This window comes from Myodes glareolus, chromosome 5 (assembly GCF_982192425.1).
Source record: "Myodes glareolus chromosome 5, mMyoGla1.1, whole genome shotgun sequence".
Taxonomy (NCBI): domain Eukaryota; kingdom Metazoa; phylum Chordata; class Mammalia; order Rodentia; family Cricetidae; genus Myodes; species Myodes glareolus.
In genome coordinates this window covers 19,080,317-19,096,761 of record NC_142030.1, presented here as the reverse complement: position 1 = coordinate 19,096,761, position 16,445 = coordinate 19,080,317, and the positions used below count along the sequence as shown (strand labels likewise).

At 42.7% G+C, this 16,445-nt stretch overlaps 1 protein-coding gene and 1 long non-coding RNA gene across 5 annotated transcripts in view; one reads left to right on the top strand and one right to left on the bottom strand.

The window, feature by feature from the left end:
• Pld5 (phospholipase D family member 5) overlaps positions 1-16,445 on the bottom strand; it is a 347,804-nt gene that overhangs the window by 76,273 nt on the left and 255,086 nt on the right. The gene's annotated exons all lie outside the window — the stretch shown is intronic.
• On the top strand, positions 9,142-14,735 carry LOC146894833 (uncharacterized). Its single transcript, XR_015737793.1, has 4 exons — positions 9,142-9,282; positions 10,957-11,058; positions 12,377-12,440; positions 14,175-14,735. It is a non-coding gene; the product is annotated as an uncharacterized LOC146894833 (long non-coding RNA).

Below are 16,445 nucleotides of genomic sequence, written 5' to 3'. Positions count from 1 at the left end.
TAGACTGAATGACATGAAGGTGTGTGTGTGTGTGTGTGTGTGTGTGTGTGTGTGTGGTGTGGTGTGATGCAGAGCCAGGGATAGAAACAGAGAGGAAAAGAAAGAGTGATCAAGAGAAGATAGACCCATGCCTGCCAGCCAGTACCTTTACAGAGACTAGAAGGTGTGAGGAGGTAGGAAGCTGGCAGGTGGACAGGCCACAGTGCTCTGCCAAGATGTGAGGCCAGCAGACTTGCACAGTCCTATATCTGCCCCCCTCATCTCTAAGCTTGCCACTTAGCTGCTTAGATGACATTACTTCTTGACTTTCATATAGGTATCTTAAAATTAAAATGTCTAAAATTGCCCCGGCCACCCAGATTCCTCATTTAATTGACTGACATCACCGTTGCACGGGCCTTGCTGAGTCCGTCTGTGCCTCCCTGGGAGGTTGTGAACCCTGTCTTTCTCCCCACATGCTGTCTTTAGTCATGCCTCATTCCATCCCCATCCCATGCATAGATCAATCAGAGTGACCTAATGACAGACGATTCAGATACTTTGTTCGAAACCCTTCACGTCACTTCCAGTGAAAGCTGCAAGGGAGATATTTAGGAGGGGAGACTAAACACACACATTCCCGAGTTGTCTAATTGTAACATTTTTTTTTTTTGGTGGGGGGGAGTTGAGTCGTTCAAAAAGTAAGAAAGTAAGAAAGCATCCACAAGGAGGCAGATAGTTGTAACTCAGAGACATGTGATATGGAAGACAGGATACTGAAGCAGAGACGAAGCAGTGAGACGAAGTTCTTGACATTCTTGAGACTACTGAAGGTTTAGGGTAAAATGTGGTGAGGGAGCAGATGGAATACAGGCTCCAGAATGGCAAGGGAGGAAAAGAGAAGAGCTGAGGGAAGGTGGAACCTCTCCCTGGTCCTCAACTTACTGTGCTGGCGTTGGTTACTTGAGGCTTCCCTATAAGTTCCTAGATAAGCCAATCTAGTTCTCCAAGTCCTTCATTCTTCTAGGGATTCAGGTTCTGCCATCCCTTCATTGGTGACAAGTCCCATCCCACATATTTATGTCCTGTATCCTTCGAGAGTCCCCCCTTTATGACAGGAGAGGCAAAACTGATGCTGTCCCTCCTACTCTTCCATCAGCATTTATCTCAATATCTTGTTCGTTCCCTTCTGGGTGTCAGTCTAGACAGACCCTGTTCCTTCAGTTATTTCTTCTGCATTAGGCATGTCCTTCAAATTTTAAGTTCATTGACATCAAGGCTATACTTTTCTATTAGTCTATTTTTATTTCTATGACATAAATTATACTGGTCAGTTGTTGAGTTATGGGTGTTCCTTGCGTGCAGACCCTGAGATCAAAGCAGGACCCTTTGTCTCAGGCTCGCGTTTATCCAAGGGCCCCAGGGATTCCTTGTCCTGGAACAGGCTGGCTCCCTGACACTGTGATAAGGAGAAAGGAGAACAGCAAACAGATAAACAGTATTAGAAATGCTGCACCTTTGAGAATAATTAGAAGGTAAATTATTTCCAATAGAGGTCACTATTGTGTATCCCATGGTGGGGGTGAGCAAGACTGTTCTCCTGGTTGATGTAAGTGCTATGTTCTGCCACCTATCCACTGCTTGCTCTTTGTTCTTTGACTTTGGCTTGTCCTATACTTATGAGCAGATGCTCTCAAAAATTAAAAGTACAGTTATGATATGCAATTCTCCAGACAGAACAACCTTTGATGGTTGTCATGGTCTAGATCAAATGTGCAAGTAAAGAAAAGAAGAGGCGATTTTTCAGTTTGTCTCTGTGAATCCTTATTTCTATAGTCAGGATCTGGATATCTGGTGTATTAGTCACTTTCTTCCCTGCTGTGACCCGACAGAAAGCAGCTTGAGGGGAGACACTTTATTTTGGCTCACGGTTCAAGAAGTCACAGTGCATCAAAATCAGGAAAGCATGCCACAGTTCATGGCGAGGGAGGTGCAAGTTTGGGACCCCTCAAACCTAGACCAAGCAGGAAGAGGATGGGGATTGCTGGCTCGTAGTTGGCTTTCTTTTTCTTCAGTCTAGGATTGCACCTCATGGTGCAAGTTGCCATGTTCAGGGCAGATATACCTTCCTCTGCTAAAACTCTCTGGAAAGTTCACAAACCCATTCCCAGAGGTGTGTTTCCTAAGCGATGTCAAAGCTGTCACCCCCTCAAAGGCCTGATGCCAATGGTTTGTTTCCTAGGATGGCACTACTACATTAGAGCGGGTGAGGTGGAGCCTTTAGGAGGAAGGCCTGCTAGAAGACCTTGGGGAATTTGAGGAACAGATATTGAACTTGTATGGCCCCTTGGTCTTCCTTTTCCTGTCTTGCACTTCCTGTCCAAAACATGGTTGTTTACCTCCTTGCCCCCATGCTCTGGTGCTCTGTGTCACTATAGAACCAATCCATCATGGACTTAAAGCAATACAACTTTGAGTCAAAATAAGCTTGTTCTCAGAGACTGAAAAACTTCTTTTGGCCAAACTTTAAACACATTCCTTTGACCCTCATTTGGCAAAGTCTTCTTTACCCTGGCCTCAGGCCCACATAGGCTGTTTTTGCAAAAGTCCTTTAATAATTGTTAAAATGATTCTCCTTACCCATGGAATATGATAAAGTCCACCTACACCCTTGTCTAAATCCTTGACCTGGCCTTAAGAAGAATTCTGTTAGGCCAGTTTAGTATACCCAGAGCTTCTCTCAGAAACTGCCCACCCACAGATGTGTCTCACCCTGTTTGCAAGGTATACATCCTAGCCCTACATTCATGTACACAATTGAGCTCGGTGGCATACTGTGATCCCCTGCCGTATCCTTTGGCATCATGCTGGCAAAAGTCTGCTTTTACTGCCTTTAGAAAAATTCAAAATATAAAATCAAACTTTTCTCTTGATATACTGTTTATGATTGGTATTGGTTATAGTTAACAGAAAGCTGAATGTTGTTCGGGGGACATTTGAGGAGTCAGGGAGGCTTTGTGAGTACATGTCTAAAGTGGTTAGAAAAATGCCCAGATGTTTGAACAGCTTCTTTTAGGGAGACGGACCATCCCCTGGAGAAGGTAAGCCATATTAGAACAGTCTCTTTCCTGAGGATCTCACTTGCAAATGACACAGAGCTGGGGCCACTGCTTCACAGATTAACTGCTTCTGGAATTAGGAGCAAAGAGAGCATCTGCCTCATTGCTTACTCTTTACCTAAAAGCCAGAGCAGTAAGCCAGGAGTCTAAGTGCCTCTCATTAGGCTACTGCCACTCATTTCCATGCTGGAGACCAGAGTGGTTGCCATGGTGTAGTCACTTCTTGGCATCGCGTCCTTGGGTTAGCCAGTTAGCATCTGATTGTCAGCACAATATCTGTCACTCTAGGACTGTAACAAAGGCTTTTGTTGATGTCACAAGCTTTAAAAGGGTCAGATAAATGAATGTTGAAGGAATTATACAAAATCCACAATGTAGCTATTGTTATTTGCTGTAATAGCATCTTATCTACATTTTACCTTCCATGGGGCTGCCAAACTGTGGAACTACTTAAAGAAACCTCAGGTACGTAACCATAGCTACCTCCTTTGAATATTTGTGGTGAGCCTGAACCTGAGAATCCAATGCCACACTTCCCCATGAAAGATTAATATGGTTCCAGTTAAGTATCAGCACCCCATTGTATCCCTGGCCAGGCTGGGTAGCTCTGGGAATGCCTAGCCTTTTGGGCCAACATCCTCAATTTCCTGATGAAGTGAGCATGGGATGCTCATACATGCCATAGTGTGAATTGCTGTTTTCCTGGAATCTGTGAGAACATGCATCCCCAGACTTTAATCAGAGGCATGGGAGAGGACTTGGGATTAACACTGGGGAGATGTTTAAGACAAATTCAGGAAGCGAACCCCCATCAATTTTGTGCAGCAGATGCTTGTCACTGTTGGAGGGTACTGTCTGGAAGAGTTCTGGTATAATTAGGAAGAGATTCAAGTTCCCATGAATGGTTTTCTTTTTCTTAGAAAATGTCACCCAAGTTGTGCTCCTATCTTTTAGTTCTGCCTGTTTTGTTTCTGTGTTTGAAACAGTGAGCCATGTCTTTCTGTTAGCAATCCCTCTTATTTTTTTTTCTAGTGTTGCATGCAAACACCACAAGAATGACAATACCAACTAAAAATAACTTGAAAACAAAAGCATCTAAAGATTTCCATTTCCATCTGTTTGAGAAGAATCCCTGAGACTTTGGCAGGCAGTTCTACCCTTTGAGAAGGACCTTGGGCCGTCTTCCCAGCCTCCTCTGTGTATGTGCATCTGTAACTCAAGAAGGAATCTTCCTGAGGTAAAACACCTCGGGCACACTTAGGAGATAGACTCAGGTTTACTCTAGAAGGGTGTCACAGGGATTTGGGAAGCTGAACTATTCCACTGAGAAGAACATGGAATGGCAGGAATTGTCATCGTGTTATTTGACCCTTAGTAGTCAAGAGTTAATTAGAAAAATTGATAACTAAGTATTAGAAAACAAGAGTTAATCAATGCAATCCCAAATATGGTTTGAAACTCAAGTGACTGAGGTGAGAAGACTAAGATGGAGGGGGATGATGGAAATCGTAAAGTGGGGGGGGGCAGACAGAAATAAAGAAAAAACAGATAGGCCGCAGAAAGCAACAGGCAGAAGATTGTGAAAATGGTTTGATCTATATTGTTATATATTTAGTCAAAGTGTTACCTAGATAAAAGCAACTTAATAAAGTTTCCTAGTCCCTACATTTAAAAAATACTCACTAAAAGGTAAGTAAAACTATGACTGTGTATTAGTAAGAATATTAGGAACACCCTATGCCTTTATTTCCAGATGGTGAAAGTAGGGCAAGTCCTCCCTTGGGGTCTTGTCTTCAATCATTGTCAGTAGTCTATAGGGATCAGCAGTGATGCCCCAAGGCTAAGGCAGTTGACCTGAATTCCACTTTGCACTGATGACTGCAGGCTCAGGTCTAGGTCAGCCTTATGTGGATGCTACTTAGCTTCTTGTCACTGTGATGAAATTTCCTATATTACTAACTTGGGGGAAGTAAGTGTATTTGTGACTAATGGTTTCAGTGGGTAGTATGTTGGCTCCACTGCCCCAGGTTCTTCTGTGATGGGCTCCTGATGGTGGGGAGCAGGTGGTGGAATGAGATGCTCATGGTACCAGGGAAGCAAAGTGGAGCAAGCAGAAGGTGTAGCCCCAAGATTTCCTTCAAATATATGTGCAGTGACCTACTGTCTTCTACCAGGCCTGGCTGCCTATGGGTTCTACCATGTCTTAACAGCTGGCTAGAGATTGTCTTTAGCACACAGGCCTTTGGGAACACTTATCTAGGTGAAGAACACTCATAATTTAGAGATCCAGGAGATTCAAAAAGTATTTGATGATAATCTTTTATCAAAAAATCATGGCCTTGTGTTTCTTTTTGACAAGTACAATCCTGAATTGCCACAACACATATGTATTCACATACACTCATATGCATAAACACATACATGTAGACATACATTCTGAATGTTTATTATGCTGTATAGAATTAACATATTGAATTTAAATTAACTGAAATTTCAAATAGCATAATATAAGTATGCCTCCTATATAAGGGATACATTCAAAGTATGTAATGTTTCTAGGGTGGAGGGAGAAGTTGTGAGCTGTTTGCAGACTAGTTTTTAAGCCCCGTCTGCACAGAGCAGAGCACACATGTGGAAGATACTTGGTTATAATCCTCACCTTTCACTTTGTTTGAAACAGGGTCTCTTGTTAGTTATTGAATATGCTAGGCTAGCTAGCTTTCAAAATCAGAAACTTCCCAGAGGCATTGAGAGCTCATTGTTCTGCAGACTGAGCCTTCTAAATGTTTTGTGAATGTAGAATTTTGTATCAAGAACAAGAATTTTTCCAATTAATATATGAAATCCAGAAAGTAAGAAAAATGGGCCATAAAATTAACCTAAGTGAATCATTGATAATATAGCTTTTAAAACAGATGCCTTGCCTAAGCCTTTAAAAAAAACTCAGTGAAACATTTTTTAAAAAACTTTTGATAATAGAAGCAGTGTGTGTGTGTGTGTGTGTGTGTGTGTGTGTGTGTGTGTGTGTGTGTGTCCAGCAAGCTACATCAATTAAGAGTGTTACAGTACAATCATCATCAAATCCTCCAAACCTTGATGTGGGCTTTTTAGTGTTATTTTCATGAAGAATATTCTCACCCATTATGAAAGCCATGTCACAAATGTTACCAAATTGATACGGGGTACTAAACTGGCTTTGAGGGAAGGTCACTGCTTTGTCACCATCTGACGGAAGTTACAAAATAATCCTACACTAGTTCAGAATTATGCATAATAAAGGGTTATTTATTTAGTAGTGGACTCACAGATTACAGTCCTCTGCATGAAAGGGGAATAGGAACCAAATTTAGCAGCCAGAAGCAAGAGCCAGAAGCAAGAGAGAGCATGAGCGCATGCTTTACAGCTGCACTTATAGTATAAGAGACCACGCCCAAGTGGGCTGGTATCTTAAAAGCTATTGGCTGAGAAGCTCCCACAGCACCTCCCCTTTTTGTTAAATAAGAGAGTTCCAAACCCAATACAAACTATGTACACTAGAAACAGATATCAAGTATAAAGTTAGAATTACAACCAGCATAAACAGTATTAAGTAAGACATATATCCTAATGTTTTAATAAATATTCTTTCCTATGGAGTCTAAGCTTGTACTGGAAATGGCTTGGCTAGATCATAAGAGGACAGTAACTATGACTATCTAATCTTCAACTCCATCAAAGGCCTGAGAAGGGAGATAATAGTACTTGAATAGGCAGGGAGTGCAATCAAGCAGTTTCCGAAATGTGTAGTAGATGACAGAGATAACTGGCTGCCTGAGCAATCACCCAAAGTCTCATTTGCCTTGTTGAGGCAACCAACTTTGGCTAAAGCCTAGAAAAATTGACATTTTCAGAATCATCCAACCCTGTCTGGGCAAGATTTGGCAGTCTTTTTTATTGTATCCTGCTTGTCCAGTCCAGATATTGGGCACTTGGTCAGTGGTTGAGACATGAGCAATTCCTTGCCCAAAAGCCAGTTGTGCCAAGAAAAAAACAAACTCCAAGTGAAATGTCTTTGGTGTTCAACCCTCACTCAGGAATAGATTGGTGCTGCCAGGAGTAATCATGTCTCATGTCAACAGAATCCTAAGTTATTTAAATGCCATGTTCTACAGATCTTTGAAGAGGTTGAAGATAATCTATCTACACAGAATACAATCTCTATGCATCTAAAGAACCTAATTAATCTGACTAAAAGTATAACAAACATTAATGACTATTGACCAATAATACCTATGTAACTTAAAGATTAAGACTTCATATTAGAATATTAAACAACTGTGTAGTAAAGGTTAGGGAAGTGGTGGCATTCTAAATCCTTGCTGACAAGGAATGTGATAAAGATGACAAAGATGATGATGTTAGCTCACATTTATTGAACTCGTAAGTTTGGATGAGGGAGCCGGAGCTACTCTAACTATCCTTCAATCAAAAGCCCAGGCATACTGAACCATTTACTGTCCCTCCAATGAATCCCAGGGATGTGGACATCCTGGAGTTCACTTCCTATAAGCCTATCCTGACAATACTGGATAGCTTTTTTGGAAATATGTATGTCACAAGATTCTTGTTTCTATTGATGGAAATCGTTTTTTTCCCTGAAATTTCAAATCTTAATTCAGTTCACTGCTCTAAGCCTTACTGGATGATTAAAGACTATTTATTTTGTTAAGGCATGCATGCATCCAGTAACACATTTTAACACTCAGTATGTGCTGCTGGCAAAAGCCGTTAGTTCATTTCCTGACTGCCCTGACTCGAAATAATCACACAGGAATGATATTATTGCAATACTGTTTGGCCAATAGCTTATGCATATTTCTGGCTAACTCTTATGTTTTAAATTAACCCATTTCTATTAATCTGTATAATGTCATGAGGCTGTGGCTTACTGGCAAGGTTCCTGTGTGCTCTGGTGGAGGCATCTGTCTCTTGCGGGCTGCTACATAGATTTTTCCTGACTCTGTCTACTCTCTCTCTCTCTCTCTCTCTCTCTCTCTCTCTCTCTCTCTCTCTCAGCCTGTAAAGTCATTGGCTGAAAGCAGCTTCTTTATTAACCAATGGCAGTAAAATGTATTCACAGCATACGTCACCTCCCACATCAATGTACCAGGAACTGAGGGGACACAGGGATTTCATATTATTAAGCACATTCAGGGGATGTCTATAGTGGTTCTCAGTATGAGCTCCTACTACCCAGGGACTGAAAAAACCAATTTATAGGGAGACAGTAGGTGGGGTGAACGCTTAGGAGGCCTGATATTGAATAGATAACTGGAAAACAGCCAGGCCACATGCAAAGTTGGAACTCTGACCTACAACTTGTAGCAGCCAGTCAGGGTTCTACTGGCTGCCACAATCCTTGCCAGGAGCCAGAGCTTTTAGCAATCAGCACCAGTGTGTTGAGCCTGAGCAGTGACTTCTCGTTTCCTTTGCTTCTGTCTTTGCTTCTGACATAAGTAAAACAAAGTGTGTACAACACACCCTCCACATCCAGAGCCTGCTTGAAACTTTCCTCCATTGCAACTACACTCCCCCTCAACTTCCTGTGAGCACTGGCCTGACTCATGTGAAAACCCAAGTCTACTTTCCCCCAAACTATGGTTTCAGCTCTATTTTCTCTATTTGTTTCACTTTGCTTAATCATCTGGGCATTGCCTTTGGTAGTAACTAAAAAACAAAGCTCTCTGGCAGGGCATTAAAGTCTTCAGTAAATCACAGTGGGTCATGCCCCTATGATGCCACTGCTCCCCATATTATGCTGTTAAAAAGGCCATTGTGTTTGTGAGAGAGATCAGTGGCACCATCATTGGTGACATGAAACAGGCATCAATACCGACGTCCCTTGTTGGCCTAGACAACTCTGTTTCCTTGGCATCTGCTCAATGACCACAGTTTATTGACAGTCCTCCTGCTTCAGGTGTGCTGCCAGGAAAAACTCATTTGGTTCCCTAGCAACTTCATAGAGCATTATTGTTAGTTCAGCTGTTGAGTTGGTAAAATGAAACTCAAGGAGGTGGCACAACTCGCCCGGGGCCATAGCGTTACAAGAACAAGAAAAAGATGTCAGTTTCCATTCTGACTTCAACCTCTGCGTTTCACTGCAGAATGACAGCTTAGGAAGCAACCAACGTGAACGGTGAGACTGGTGAGTGGGAAACCTAGCAACAGCCCAGAGCTTGGCTGCTGAGAGGCACAAGTCCACAGCAACAGGGGTTTTGAATCTGGCTTGAAGGCAAGTCTCTTACTTGACCTCAAGGAATTTATAATGTAGGAGAACTTTTAGCCCAGTGGAATGTATCTAGCGGAAAAATGATCAAGGGGCAACAAGATGGCTCTACAGGTAAAGGTTCTTGCTGCCTGACAGCTGGAGCCCAAGGAACCGAGTTCCATCCCAGGAATCCATGAAAGATGGAAGAAGAGAGCTGATCGCATGAAGCTGATCTCTGACCTAAGCAGACAGACAGACAGACAGACAGACACACACACACACACACCATGGCACACATGATCCACCCCACACAAAATAATAGTGAACCACATAATTTTTAAAAAAATGACCAGGACAGACATCTCAAGACAAGCCATGTTAGGAGACCTTAGGTGACCTGCTATTTAGAACAGATAGGGAAAGTGCAAGTGGACGTGACATTGAAGACAAGCTCAGCAGTAAACTTTACTCAGAAATGATGCTGTGACTGTTCCTTTTGCGAGAAAGGGCAGGAGAAAGGCAAAAATGATCTCTTGTTCTCCGTGTCACCGCAAAAAGGGGAGGCAGGAGACAATTCAGTGACTTTGTAAGAACGGTTCCCATAGGAGACAAGAAGAAAAGATTTATTTATGGTGCTTTGAATAATATTACTTGTAGAATTGCCACTATAGAAATTGCAGAAAATTTGCATGCCTTTGTTATTGAAAACACAGTCTCCTAATACATATATTGTATTAAAAGCAGGGACTTCCACCTCCTCATTCACTTTACAATGTACATGCAAACAAAAAAACGACCTTTCTGAGCTGCACAGGTAAGTTCTAAACCAATAAGGAAGAGTTAATTATTTGCTTTCCTTTGTTAAATGTTTTCTCAGGAGTATTAATTATTCCCTGCTGTATTTGCAGTTGAATTGCCTTTTGCCTTTTCATTTACATTTTGGTCTTGATAACTAGTTCCCCGAATTCGTAGGTGTACCCCTTCCCTAGGAGCTAAAGCACGCCTCCAGGAGCCTGTAAATCTTAAGAAAAACATCAGCTCAGTGCTAGCACCAAATAGGAAAGGCAGAGTGGCCTGCACCATGACTCTTGCCCACTGCAAACTCAATAAGGCTTTAGCACTCTGCCTCTGACCTTCTCTTTGAATGAGTACAAAAAAGGAAGAAAGCAGACTCAAGGGCTGGGAAGATGGATTCGACAGTGAATTGCTTGCTGTGTAGTCGTGAAGGACCCCAGTGTCATTTGCTGTGTAGTCGCGAAGGACCCCAGTGCCATCTCCAATCATTCAGAATCCACTTTATAAAAAGCCAGCTATGGTAGCATGTACTTGTAATCCTTGCACAGGGAAGGCAGAGCTTGGTGGATTCTCAGGACTAACTAGTCTAACTGGCAAACTCCAGATAAAAGTGGGAGACCGTGTCTCCAGGGGGTGGTTGTTGGTGATGGATGCCATTCTAACAAACAACACTTGCAGCTGACCTTTGTCCTCTGACACACACACACATGTATACATGTGTACACATATACACTATATACTCATATACACAATGAAACACACAAGAGAGGAGCTCAGAGACTGGTTATGTCTTAGTGACTTTCTCATTAATTCCAGGCCACAGAGGCATCTGAAAGCAGGAATGGGACTTGGTGAAGGACTGTGACTTACATCAGTGTCCATCAAATGGTCATTGCCGGAGACAACAGCATCTTTAGGGTCAGTAAGTGTTCCCGCTATAAACAGCCGCACTGGTCCATCTCCTCACTGTTTTTTCTTTTCCAGCAGTCCACTGGACATCGGGCCTACCCTCTGATGACAGACTGTCTTTGTTGACAGTGCTGTCCTCTCCCAGTGGCCCAGTTCCAGGTGCTGGGAACTGTGCCACCTGCTCACTCTAGCTCATCCCTCATAGCCCACTAGTGTCGGGGACACCACTTTGCCAGCTCTCTCCCATCAAATCTTTCTTCCAGTTCTTATTCACCATCTCTGTCAGTCAGAGTTCTACAGAGAAGCAGAACTGAGAGGAGAGGTGAGTTCTTGTGAGATACGAGAGTCCACAGATGCTCAAGTCCCTCGCATGAAATGCCACAGTGTTTACACAGCCCACCCCTATTTTCCTGGAGTTTACTAGCAATCCCCAGTGCACTTAGAATGCTCTGGAAAGGCTGTATAGGTAGCTGGCGCTATGCTGTACTGTTTATGGAATAATGATGAGGGGGGAAAATCTCCTTATAACCAATTTAGAAGTGATTTTTAATGACTATTTTTGATTTTTAGTTGCTGGAATTTGGGGCTATGAAACTCCAACAGTTACAGAGGTCAGCTCTCTGTAGGTCAGAGGTAAATGACCTACCAGCCTTCAAAGCTGGATCCTGTCTCAGTGTCCCTAGCGCGTTGGTGATCTAGAAAATTAATCATGAAGAGTGTTTCAGAGTCAACCAGGGGTGATGAGTACTGCATCTTACCAACCTTCTCAGAATATATTTGCGTATTGAAGGCTTTGTGGAATCCCAACAGTGAAGAGACTATTAAAGGAAACCTATACTTTCTCAAGCTTAGGTGTAAGAGTCCGTTCCCCAACAATGATCAAGACCACGCCCTTGAAATAACATGCCACAATATACACCTTAAAAAATAAGTCACTGTTAGATTGATTTCCAGCTCCAAGACTAAAAACTTAAAAATCTGACCTATCACATAGATCCTGAGCTGGCCACATGGTTCCCTGCCCATGCTGTATAAAGTCTAGTTAGGTCATGTGGTTCCCTGCCTATGCTGCAGCAGGTCTGTGTAGGTCTCATGGTTCTCTTCCCACGCTGCAGAAGGTCTGAGTAAGTCGTGTGGTTCCCTGCTCACACTGTAGAAGGTCCGGGTAGGTCAAGTGGTTCTCTGCCCACACAGCAGAAGGTCCGGGTAGGTCACGTGGTTCCCTGCCCATGCTGCAGAAGGTGTTCACGCTCAGGGTTTAAATCGGCCTATTCTTGTTTATTACAATCGCATTGAAGAGCGCTATTTTAATCTCTCTCTACTCCAGACTTGCCGAGTTCTTGATGTCAATGAACCTATTGAATCCCACCTTTCAACTCCAAGCTAAGAAGGTTTGTTCAAAGGTTATACATGTAACTTTTTCTAAAGGCCTGATTTTCATATTTCCCTCCCCAGCTTCTCCCTTTTCAGCTTCCCGCCTCCAGAGCATTTGGAGACTGCTGTGAGCTTGCTTTTCAGCTTCTTTCCAGCTTCCCTCTCTGGCTGGCCTTTTGTTGCCTTTGTTCCTGCTGCAGTTTTCCTTTCCTCCCTGGGGTCTGGAGGTGCTCAGGAAGAGGGAAGGATGGAGGGGTGTTCTGTTTCTTCCCTAAGGACTCCATGTGGGCAGGAACCCTAAGGAGGTCCTTGAAGGAACAATAGGAGGTGAGGAATACAGAAGTAAACACACACACACACACACACACACACAACACACACGCACACACACACAGCCTTCTGGTCTTTGAAATTCAACCCAGGGATGGAGGGAGATTGCAGAGCTTCAGTCCCGAGTTACAGTTAGATGTCATTCCATGGCCACCACATCACCAAGGCCTTGCTATTGCTTGGAAGTGAACAGGACTTTGAAAAGAATTGTGTTGTTGATTTTTCTTACCCCAACAAAATAATGGGAAAAAATGTAAATAAATTTTTTTTGCCAAGTGCAACTTATTTTTAGAAATTAGAAGATTAGATGAAAGTGAAACATTAAAGGGTATAGGTTTGAATTTCAACTTCACCAGTTCCTAGAAGGTCACATGACCTCAAGCTGACCTATGGCCTCTCTTCCTTTGTAGAATGAGGAGACAGCAGAATTATTTGCAAGCTTCCTGTGCTTAGCTAGAAGCCAGGCAGAGGAGGCCCACACCGAATGGAAGCTGAAAGAGCAGCGCTTTCATTTCTTTCATGTGGCGTAGATTAAAGAAGATCATTATTAGCAATAGTGGATTTCCCTAGAAAGCTTCACAGAATGGAAAGTTGATGGCATAAGCTGAACTTGACTCTTGGAAGGTTCATTTTGCTGAAGAGGAACACTCAATGACAGTGACGCAGTGTAGAGTAACTGTTAGGTTTAGGAAGAACGTATGCCCGGAAATGTCTGTCTTGGCTCAATTCAAGCTATAGAAGGATGTCTGGCTGACAGATAACAGCCATGGTTCCCCTCTACCAAAAGCTATGTGTCCCTTGCCTATGCTTAAAAGGGACACGTGGCTCTTCACTGACATATACCTGTAGCACCTACCAAAGTTCATGCCTGCCTCCAGGCTCCCTCAGTTCCTATTCATAAGTACCATCCATACATTCAAAGCTGCCACACCAGCCTCCTGGCCTGTCTACCTCAGGTCCTGCTTTCTTCATAGGCAAGGTTTTTCCCCACCCCTGCTATTCTCACCATTTCCCTTCCTTGCAATCTCCACTAGGCTCTCCCACCCTGCTCTCCATTCTCACACAGATAACCCCAGCCATGTCCAGTCCTCTTCTTTTTTCTCTACTCTGGACTCTTCCAGATGCCTTCAGATACTTTCTCTCTCTGATCCACAGTAAAAACCTTCCCCAATCATGAACCAGCCATGTTGGTAGTTTCTTTACTGGTCCCCTCGCGCACAGTAACGTGGCACCCAAACTGAGAGTGATGTGGGAAAGATGGGCCAGGCAGGAGGCAGTGTTTGTGCTCAGGTGTGGAGAAGAGGAGGAAGGGCTAGATGCAAATGAGAAAGAAGTCCTGGCTGAGTGGCAGTTGGCACAGGGAAACTACAGGGATAGTAAACAGTCATGTGACAGAATCCTAAACCCCTCCTGCTTTTCAGATGGTATCTCCTCTCCACCTCCACCAGAAGAGTGCAGCTTGCTCCAGGTGGAACATGGGGAAGATGGCTAAGAGCATGGGAACAAGGTTAAGACTTTTGTTTAGCACCCTCAAGACAAAAAACAAACAAAAACAAGTGTGACTTTGGGCTGATTGATATGAATGCTCCAAATCACTAAGAACGAAATGCAAGATGTGGATTTGGCTGATGTAACAGCTAGTTTAAGACTGTGAGAGTGACCTTAACCTGGTTGGAATGTATTTTATTATTTTGGATGAGAAAGGGCAGGAACAGTGATGGAGCATGTGTCTCTTGCCTAATATTGTTTATGCTGATTGTAATTCTAATTTTTATACCTGATACCTGTTCTTATTGTATATGGTTTGAAACTCTCTTATTTAGACAAAAGGGGGAGGTGATGGAGAACCTCCTTCAGCCAATGGCCAGCCCGCTCTTTTTCTACCCCACCCAACACCTGGATGCTGAATTCCATTCTTGTTCCCCATTGTAATCTGTGAATTCCCCTTTAAATAAAGAACCCCTTATTATGCCTTATTCAAAGCTAATGTGGGATTAATTTATTCATGTTTCCCTTCAGAACGAGATCTTTTTGTTTATTTTTTTCTGGGATTACCATAAAAGGAAGAGAGAGATAATATCTACCATTAAATTGTTATGACAAATGAAGAAGTAATTGTAAAGACTGGAGAGACAGCTCAGTGGTTAATACCATATAATGCTTTTATAGAGGACCCAAGTTTGGTTCCCAGCACCCACATCTGGCAGTTCACATCTGTCTGTAATGTTGGTTCTGGGGGATTCAATGTCCCTGGACTTAGGACACCTACACTCATTTAGATACCTCCACACACTGCCTGAGACACACATACTGACTTATACACACACACACACACACACACACACACACACACACACACAATTAAGAATAAAACTAAGATCTTTAAAAATATTCACAGGCACTGTGTCTGACATGTAAGTGGTAATCTTTTGGAAAACCTTCTCCTGCCATGGCCCACATCTCTGTTCTACAAGGAGTTTAACTTGCTATTAAATTTACAACCAGCAGAAGGACACATATTTTCATAAGAAAGCCCATATAGGGAACATCATATGGCTTAATCATTCCCATCAACACACCCATCCTCCTCCTCTAACCTTCCCAGAACAATTTTTAATGGTTTAGACAGCACTTTTTAATGAATGAATATAAAATAAGCAATGTTTTCTTTGACACTGTCTTCCTCTCCAGGAGCTGTGGCATTTTCTCTTACTGTTCCCATCTATAGCTGGGGTGTGAGACTGTCATATTGGCAACAGTAGTCCTACCAGATTACTGACTGTAGCTGTCTTATAAACCTGAAACTAGAACAAACACCTTGGTTGTGGTGTGGTTGAGGGGTGAAAATCCTTCTTGCCTTGGAGGAGAGTGAGCTTTTGTCAGATTTGTAGTCACATTTATAAAATGCCTCAAGATCACCTAAGACTGGCACAAACTATTCTACTGTGTATTTGACTTATTTAAGTTTAACATTCCTTTAAGAAAAAAAAAGAAAAACACAATCAGCCTTATTATGCCTTGAATTTCCCCTGTAATCTGATTTTACAGCCTAAGCTAAATGCTATTAATCTTCATTTGTAGACTCTTCCTTGCCCTGACCCTGAATAATATATATATATATATATATATATATGTGTGTGTGTGTGTGTGTGTGTGTGTGTGTGTGTGTGTATGCATTTGTTGTGGTAATCATTTGCTGAAAGCAGCCAATAGGCTGAAAGCAACCTGAAACAAAAGCAGTATCCACCATAAATGCTGGAGGCAGTACATAGTCGTGGACTGATGACAGCCATTCTGGGCCAGTAAGCAATTTCTTTCCCAGTAAAACTCTGTTAAAGATTTCTGTGAAGGATCTTCTCCTTTTCCGTTTGTTTTCCATGCTGCTCAGCAAACACAGAGCAAAGCCCTTTGCTAGGGACAGGTAAGACAGATAGACATGACAGACAGACAAACACACATACAGATACACAGAACAGACCCAGTGGTACAACACACAAGCACAGTTGACAGGTGAGAGGAACAGGTCAGACACACAACAGACAAACTACAGACAGGTTAGTAACCACAGGCTTTAGACAGATGGGCCGCACAGGAAGAGAAGTGGAGAATTCAAGTTTGGGCTTGTTTTTGCTCATTACTATTCCAAGAGGAAGTCTTAGTTCTTAATGTGGCAATAACAAACCTGGTAAGTT